This window comes from Armigeres subalbatus, chromosome 1 (assembly GCF_024139115.2).
Source record: "Armigeres subalbatus isolate Guangzhou_Male chromosome 1, GZ_Asu_2, whole genome shotgun sequence".
Classification (NCBI taxonomy): domain Eukaryota; kingdom Metazoa; phylum Arthropoda; class Insecta; order Diptera; family Culicidae; genus Armigeres; species Armigeres subalbatus.
Window position 1 is genome coordinate 218,224,180 of NC_085139.1, and position 10,159 is coordinate 218,234,338.

Here is a 10,159-nt window from a genome sequence, read left to right on the forward strand (position 1 = left end):
TAGAAGTTACGCATTGCTGAATTATGCTAATGTACAGAACCCTATCAATATGGGTATCAAACTCAAGATTATTCGAGGTGATACTTGAATGCATTTTAGAACCAGCAGTTGCCAGACCACATTGTAGGTTTCAGGTGCCCTTGGGGACAAATGTCCAGAACATACTAATCGGTTCGCCGCCGCACGAGGTTGACCATCTACAAAACGCTCATTAGAACAGTCGGCCTTACGACCACGAAAGTTGACGTTGCCGCGAAGGTCCAACGCGCCCTGGAGTTTTCGAATGGAAAGTGTTACGGACCATCTATGGCAAGGTAGATAGACGATATGGTGGAGGCCAATGACAACGAGTTGCAACTGTTAGGCGAACTACCCATACGGTGAAAATTTAAGGTTAAGGTGAGCCAGGGCATGTAGAATGTCAGACGACAGCCCGATTGAGATGATGCTTCGATAATGACCTGACCACAAAAAGAAGAAACGCAGCGATCACGGTGATCGACACTGCCTGCGGATCCTTCGCAGACTTCGAGGCCATTGACCGAGTAGAATGGAGACGGATTCTTTATTAGCATTATTAGAGGACGCATTGGCATGCTAAGGAAAATCCGAGGGGTTAACTTTTTGCCCTTCTCGTACAACTAAGTTGTACCGAAAGGCTATCATTTTACTCCGAAAACGAACTTTTATAGAAGCCTCTGAGACCCATAGATTATATATCAATCGACTCAGCTCGAGAGCTGAGCACATGTCTGTCTGTCCTGTGTATGTATGTGTATGTGTGTATGTGTGTGCACAAAAGCTATAAAAACATTAGACAATTCTTCATAGTAATCCAACTGATTTTCTCGCAACAAGTTTCACTGACAGGGACAAAGCCTTGTTTATCACTATTGAATTTATAACGATCGGTCATTGCGTTTCAAAGTTATGAAGAAAATGGTACATCGGACCAAATAAACCCCATATAGTTGGTGTCTTAACTAAATGCGAGAAAGGCACCACCAACGCTAGGTGGATTAATCTGGTTTTCTATTCTTACAGTCAAACACAAAAGTTATTTTTTTTGTTCAACTGTCCGCAAGATGGCCACAAAACAGCTATTTCAATACATCCAGTGACGACTTGAAAGCTCCGACATAAAAATCTAGAAATGTCGGGACTCCCAATAACTTTGATAGGTAAAAACTTAAGAGCTTTAGATACATAAGACTTTGAGTTTTACATATCCATTAGAAATAATTTCAAGTTATTGTGGGCTTCATGGCCGTGCGGTTAGCGACCCAATCGTCTAGACGCATGTGCTAGGGAGTATGGGTTCGATTTCCTCGGTAAGGATGAAGCTTTCGTGATCGAACTGGGTGTTGGTTCCTGTCCGTTGTCTCATGTTAGTGTTAGTGCTCATCAGGCGACCTCTGGTCAAAGGCGGTGTTCTTGCTTACATTTTAGTTACCTCTCCTGAAATTTGTATCTAATGGGGCGATCCTCACCAGCATAATGAGACCCCTTATTCAATGCCCTAGGGTCAGCGTACGCGCTTGATTATCGCGGCCAAGAAAACACTTAAAACTTTTGCTGAACGTACTCCCACTTTATTAACGTCTTCGTACACAGGTACCAGTCTTCCACTTTCTTACGCCCCATCTCCCACCTCAACTCTCTCCCACTTTGATAGGGTCACACGTCGGCGGGGCCCCGTTACTCGATCCACCGTTCCACCTACTTCTCGTTCTTCCTGCCGTTAGTCCAGACTGCTACAAAATGGCGCTGAACACTGTCGTCAAACTAGGTCAACCATAGTATCCGAAACAGGTTTACTGAAATGACTATATCTCGGATGTTTTCAACGGATCTTGAGCAACAGCCCGCATTCAATTTTCAATAAGACTAGTTTCAAACACACAAAAATACGACCGGCAGAAATGTGTTTTGACATGGCCTCCGAAAATCCGGAACATCTCCAGTGTCTGGCAGTATTCGTGACCATGCATGTTCCTAAATTGACTAAATTTGCCGTGAAATGCTTCCAGTTTTGCCCATTCATCAATTTTTCAAAAAGTTATAAGGATTTGAATTGCCAAATTTCTATCTCAATCTATTTTGCTTAAGGCTCAAAATTACCGTCATCCAGTCATTGACAAGAAAGACAGCCACGTGCTCATACCAACAATAATAAAACCACCTCGAGGAGAAAAAGCAGAAGGAGAAAAGGCAGAAAAAGGATGTTTCAAAACTACCAATCTAATAGCGAAGACATAATTATATCTGGTGGATGCTTCATTTGTGTAAATTGCAAATTGTCTACATTTCGACTATTAGCCATCCGATCCGGCCTAAACATGCATAAAATGTTGATGAGCAAATTTCGTATCCACTATCGCACTAGACGTAATTCTACGTTCAATTTGCGGTCGTATCTTTGATACAATCCTCTACTTTTTAATCTCTATAATACAAACTGAATGAAACTCCCTGATGCATCCATTCAAAATCGTTCACCGTGTAGACCAACGCCACAAATTCAATCATTTTGATTGCGCTAGTCTACTTTGGTGGCGGTCATTGATCCAGATCCGGTCACCGAGCATGCTGGAATCAGCACCAGGTTTCCAATTAATTCACCAATCACCTAGCTCTGCAAAATGACACCAGATTGCTCGTATGTATCTGCTAAGGAAACCATCACTTGGCCAAACACCCAATTCATAATGGGAAGCGAAAATTGCGGAATACGCGACATTGGAGCAAATTCAGATTCTAATGAGAGCACAATGTTGAGTACCCACAAACATAATTGAAGGATTATAATGTGAGCTGCGTGGAACGGACAATGAACGTACTTCAAACAATGGTTGTTTTAATTCATGTAGGTGAACAGTTCGGCACTTCATCCCAAGGCCCCAAGTATTGATCCCAAGATCCTATATTGATCCCATCAAAAACAAAGCAATGCAAAGGAATTTGGTTTGTTTCTTATTTCGTGATTTTTCAGAAATGAGCAGACGAATGTTGGCAAAAGAAGTGACGAGTTTGATGCTGTATTTCTTTGTTTTGCGATGAGATGAATATATCACAGATAAACAGACATAACACTCGTCAAATTTCCATCGTTCACTGATTTACTGGTCAATTCAAATAATCATTAGTTGGCCAATCGATCACTCATGGCGCGCGCATCGGATTTGCTGGAGTTTGACGTTTGCTCACTGTCGCCATCTGGTCTGTGCTTTGCCCAACTAATGAAATCAACAGATGTCGTTAGTGTTTGAACGACGATGAATTTTATAAGTAAATGTTCAATGTGTTATGTCTGTTTGTCGAATATATCAGTGAGATGGAAAAGAACAGTTCCCTACACTCGGAAATAAAGAAAAACGAAATTAGATTAAAATTTAATCTTTTCCTTTATATTCGTAAGTTATACGATACATAGTTTAAAAGTATACTATTCACGTTTCATATTTAATCTACGCTCGCATTCAATGAACTAATGTTCCAAAAGAATACTTGCTGTCGTTCGGAGTGAAAAACATGGCGTGCTTTAAACGAGATCCAGCTTTGCTTGCAGCTAAAAACTCTATTATTTTATCACGGTAAGAAACAAACCTGTTACATTCTTACATATCAATTATCAAACTGTAAAATTTACAGCGGTGATTTATTATTAATTACAGTTAGCATTAGCATTTAGATTAGCATTGAGCAATTCGCACAAATTCGTAGGTGGACAAGCCAAGACTATTGTATGAGAGTAGATCACTTTCATCCGTTACCACAGATATTAATTTGGGACTAATCACATCTCTTAGATGGAAGCAATGCACTTCCAATAGTCGAGATCTGACCTGGCTATGCTTTGCGAATGCTGAGGAAGGGTAGGATAGTAAGAAGGACACCTACTTAAGAAAGATGCAGAACTCTACGACCTCTCATAGGTGCCAAAGAGGTTTTGGGATTGTGTGGAAGGTTATAACAGTAGGAATCGTGGTAGAACGTGAAACACAGAAAGAACTAAGATAGAAATACAAAGAGGAAAGGGACGAGCCTGAATTGAACCACGACCTCCTGCTTATAAGGCAGAAGCGGTAGTCACTAGACCACGAGCTCGTCTCTGTGATTTATTATTGATTACAGTTCATCACATAATCAAGGACTACAGAGTGGAGAAATTTTCGTGGAAGAAGATTTCAAGGAATTAGAAGGAGTGTTGTCAACTCTGCCAGCGGTTTGTAATTTACCTAGCAAGGAATAATCAACATTTCTAACATTGCTTATATTTTTCCAAATTTCCCGCAGATTGGAATCACGGAATCACGACATCAACTACTCAATTCTCGTCCGGTTTCCTTCCATAGACAGCAATGAGTTTCATTAATAGACACCGCAACGGATTCTGTTTACTATATTATGCATGCCTAATTCATTATGATTCCCGTTCAACAGCAAACTATAAGTAAAATGTAAATCAATTGGGCAAAATTATAAATATTCTAAATAAAAAAACAACAGATTATTTTATAATTTTACACAATGCTTTTCTTTTTTTTTTCTAGAACAAAATTAAAAAAAAACGGAAACTTATACCATTTGTAATTAAATATAAGTTAAACATATTAAATATATATGTTATACTAAACTTCGTTTTGCAAAGGTATACTATCCATGCATAACCATAACTTAATCGAAGCTGGGGTCAACCAGGCGAATAGCGATTTAGCATGAAATTTATACTATTTGGTTTTAATTTATCTCAGAGTGTACAAAACAGGTGAATATTTGGATAAGGATTAGAAACATCAAATGAGAATGTTCTATTGTGTCTATTCTGTTCACAACTATTTTTTTAATTCAAAATCCAGATTATTCCAATACGCGACGATGATGCCTTTCTCTATTCATTCGTATGGTTTCGTCTTTAGTGATACACATCATAGATATTTGGCAACATTACGGCTCTTGCAAACGCTGAGTTGGGAGGGGTCGCATGATGTATGATTCATAGAATTTTTAGAGGATTCATACAAAAAGTGTAATGCAACGTACACACCAGTCAAGGGTTTGTTCAAAAATGATGTCACAAGTTTTAGGGGGAGGGGTCTAAGATTTTGTGCAGACATGTAAGTAGGTATACAAAAAGCGTGACAGAGGGGGGAGGGGTCTAGAAATCCCAAAAAGTAGTGGACGTCATATTTGAATCGCCCCAAGCAGTTTGACGAACATTGACTCCGCCCCCAAGAAAACGCTTCGGTTGCTGCTTTGTTTGAATGTGTGTGAAGTTGTTCGAACAACCATTTCAGTTGGCGGCTGGCTGGAAAAATTAAACGGTTTGATTTTGGTTTGAGTTGTCGGGGTGGAGTCAAGGTTTACCGAACATGTTTGAGCGTTTTTAGTGAAGTTACAAACCCTGGTTGGTGCTCAAGTTGGCGCTTCGGTCGTTCGTGTGTGATGTTGTGGTCAAATAAATTGATTGTTCGTGCCGCTGTTGGTAAAACTTGATGGATGTTTGAATAAACGAGAGGTGAGCCAATGTTGGTCAAACCGCTTGACCGTGCTGTTCCATAAGATCAATTTGGTTGCTGTATTCGTACCGGTGACGTTTGACAGTTGACAGTTTATCAAACAGCAGCGCTCTTACCGCGCCATTGTCGATACAGATAACAAGAAGATGTATGAACTTGTCTCAACTACGTCGCTCGACTGAAACGTCGCTGGTCGCTGGTGACCCTTTCAGAGGCTCCAGCGACGCAGGCAAATTTAATGCGTCGCCGCAGCACAACTCGGAAAGCGCTCGCTGGTTGAGCGACGCGACGGCTCAGCGACGTTCCAGCGATGACTCGTACAATAACCAAATTTTTCACCTGTCAGTCGCGCACTCGTTACGGCAGCGCGTTTAGTAGCGATCGGTAAAATACTTGAACGTGCCGTACAGTAGCAAAGACTTTTCAGTTATCGAATGCCGTTCGATAACTGCAACGCTTCTAGACGTCAAACGGTTGTCAATCGACGTCAGATGCAATAAAAGTGCATCTAAATGTGCAGCGCTATGCATAGCTGTCATTGAGTCTGACATCGGTTTAGCGGTCCGATAACTGCAAAGCTGTTGCAGTTAAATGACTTGCAGTTATCGAACGTCTACTGTAATGAGCTATAATAGCCTATTCAGATTGGGCTATTTATGACTTTGTTAAGTGAGAGGGATCAATTATTACGAGGTGTTCAGACTGCAGCAAGATAATATATCTTGACGTTTCCATTTTCCTCATTTGCACGCTAATACAGGGTTGAATTCAAGGAGAGTTTTAAAATTTAATTTATGAAATCAAGCATTTGTGTGGCGACAATTGAACTTTTTTTCTGAACAAAGTTTCTCACAAAAAAATATATAAAAAAAATATGAAAGGAATTTTCGAAGAATATTTGAAGTCTCTATTAAGGATAATGAGCGAAGCTACATTAATTAGTTGGGTGCGCCGTTCTTCGGGGAATCAGACTATTCCTCATTTTATTTTTAGTTTAAAAGTAGATTCTGTATCATGATCGAACGAGATTTGATAGAAAAATTTAGATACTTTTGGGAATTCTCACAAAAAATGGACGATTGACCAATTTTCAAGAAATATTATCGAACTAAAATGTATTTCCACCAGATCTCCATGTATGAAGGGCAACTCAGCAATTTAATTTTTTTCAAAATGGAAACTGAACCATTTGTTCTACTCGACAATCAATGATACAGTTTCTAACAAAATCGAATCTGTGAATGTGATATAATTTAAACTGGATTTTGGATGAATTAAGCATTACCAATCCATGTTTTATTTAAGGTTATTCTACTTTATATATACATCCCATTCAAATCGTACAGTTGTCCCACGTGAAAAATGTTGAATTCCAGTATTAAGCATTCAAGGAGCAGAATTAAAACAATTTATGAAATCATGTTTATTCATCACATATATCTGTTTTACAACCATTCCTACGTTTTAAATTGTCTTCCGCATTGGCCCTTGAACTTTGAAAATTTATTCGATTTGTTCTATTAAATCTAGGTTAAGTAAATATTCATGTTAATTCTGAGAGCATCTGTTTTTAAACAATTTATGTTGAATAAGTGGAGAATAAATAATTATCATATTATTTTCATCATATAAAATGCTTCCACAAAACCATCACAATCCGAGTTATTCTTCAGCGCTCAGAAGATTTCCATCGAACATGCATCTGACCCTGCTGCGACAGAAAGAGACGACTGTCAACTACGAAACGAAATGAAACAGAGAGAATTTTTCTCTGGCAAAGAGAGCGTGACGCTTGTCAGTTTTGTTTTGTTGAATTTCTCCCTGCATTCCAGTTAGAACGAAAGCTTCTGTAATAATTGTTCGTAATAAATTCCATGACTCTTTTAGCGGGTATCTTTTGACAGCGCAAATGTATGGAATATTACGTAAATAATGACATCATAAAGGATTTACCTGAAACGCCAATTATTATGTCATTAATGGCGTAATCTGAATAGGCTCATAAAGAGCCCGCACATACACGCTTAGATTGATTTACCTATTTATGGGAATCATTTCACCCAGATTTAGGTCATGTTTATTTTACTTATATTATTGGTAAAGTTTACATATAAAATTGGTGCATTTTACCTATAAATATTGTTAATAAAGCGACTTTACCAATTTATGGGTAAATGAACTTACCCATATTTGGATGAAAAAAAAAACATTTTGTTTTGTTGCTGTCATAAAAATGGTTGGTCGCTAAGACAAAAATAAATAAATATGGAGCTAAATTGTTTCTATCGCGAACTGTTAATGGTAAGTGAATAAAAACAAAGTGTTGGTATCAGCTTCTGCATCATCCTACGGATGGATGTAGCTGATTATCATATATTTATAAGATATTTCTTCTCTAATAATATTTCATCTCTTCCGCAGCCCGCAAGTACCGAAAAAAAAAACAAAAACCACGCCTAGTACTAGGGCTGAAGTCACCATATAGTCTCGACTAAAGAGGCTGCACTCATAACAAAGAGACGCAGTGTCAAAATTGGAACATCGCATTTGCTGTCAAATCGGTTGTTCCAATCAAGCACAAGGTTGTTAAAGGTAGGAGTATTGCGTCTCTTTGTTTTTAATCCAGGCTCGTTAGTCTCGACCATAGCTGCTCCACAGACAAACAGACATAACACTCGTCAAATTTCCATCGTTCAATGATTTACTGGGCGATTCAAATAATCATTAGTTGGCCAATCGATCACTCGTGGCGCGCGCATCGGATTTGCTTGAATTTGACGTTTGCTCACTACCGCCACCTGATTCGTGATTTGCCCAACTAACTGAAATCAGCAGATGTCGTTAGTGTTTGAATGACGATGAATTTGATGAGTGAATGTTCAATGTGTTATGTCTGTTTGACTGTGGCTGCTCTATACTTAGCAAACAGGTAAATTTCATTTATGATCCACAGCGACATTCTCCCAATAACATATCCCTTCCGTGAACAGATTGAGCAACAACCGATGAGTCAGATGCCAATGCATGCAGGAATCATCTCGGGCATCATCGGTTAACCTCCGTAAGGACATGTAAAATCGTCCTTTTTCATATGCTAACTATCCGACGGCGTTGAACTCCTGCACTTCCTAGTGGTAGCGGGTACTAATCAGATTGTACCATCCACCGCTGGAATTGCCCGTCGACAAGGAAATATGGATAATCGATCTGGCCTAAGTTGTCGCCCATATGCTGAATGTCCGGCAACATATCAGCGGCCTAGTCAGCGGCAGCATACCACGCAGTTCCCTTGGATAGTAACAGGAACTAATTAGATGCGGAGATACGGCACCTGATGCTAGCAGCCCAACTACTGGTAGTGCTTTTCAGATTTTTCTGCCAATTACTTCTAAATTAGCCATAGTTAGAACGGATTGTATCAATAACTTTGATGAATATTACAATAAATTTGATCTGTAATTTGTTGAAATTTCTTCGTATTTTTGGAATCATACAATAGGATTTATTTTAATGATCGCCTTTCACAAAAACAAACAAAAACAAATCACCCAAATGTGGGTGAAATTCACCTACACTGTTAGATGACTTTACCCATTAATGGGTACTGTGTTATTGTTGATATTATTCCCACCGTGAAAAATTCACCCATTTTCTTGAAAAAGTGCCACTACCCATTTTAATGAGTGAAAATGGGTGAATTTTTCACGGTGGGAATAATATCAACAATAACACAGTACCCATTAATGGGTAAAGTCATCTAACCGTGTATTGATCATCTCTATATAGTACACTCAGAAATAAATTTATACTAAATAGCTTAAAAGTCATTCTAAATGGCTATTCGCCTGGTTGACCCCAAATTCGTATTCATTCCAACAATACCAGGATAGTATAACTTTTAGAAAATCGTTCTCTAGTATAAGTCAGATTTATAATTGATTAGTTTATTTTGAATTTGGTTATGATTTCTAGAATATGTTTGTTTTGTTTTTATTGTTTGATTCGAGATTTTCTTTTGTTTATATTATTAAAAGAAATTAAATAATCATTATGCATTATTTTATTACAAACAAGAAATAATCGCTAATCGATGGTTATTAAAATGGTTCAACTATATGCAGATTATTGAAAACTGAAGCTTTGAATGCGATGTGTACCACCATGAGTCACAACGAAAGTGAGGAAGTTGATAAGGGCCTGAGCCTTGATATATTTTCGGCATTTAGTTTTTGTCCGCGCAACGACCACGACGATGCCTGCAATGTTCCGCTCGAAGTTCCGTCGGTTGTAAATCGGAGGAGTACCTGGATTTATGGTGCCGGAACCGATTTGAGTTGGAAGTGTATGCGTGCGTCTTGTCTTGAACCGTTGTAACTCTGTCCCCCGTAAGCTTGGGTTCTGTGATAGGGGCTGATTTTTACGATTGGATGAGCTGCAGGAAACACCAGGATTAACCGTTCCCAATTTATTGTTACGATCTTTTTTTCATTGTCTGCTGCATCTCAGTTTACACGCTTCAGGATGTTTTACCGGAACATGCCGCGTGTCAACTATTATGTGAATGTGATCCGCGTATAGATGGATGTAATTGTCGCCCGGGATCTGGAATACAAAACTATCACATTCTCTTGTTGACGATA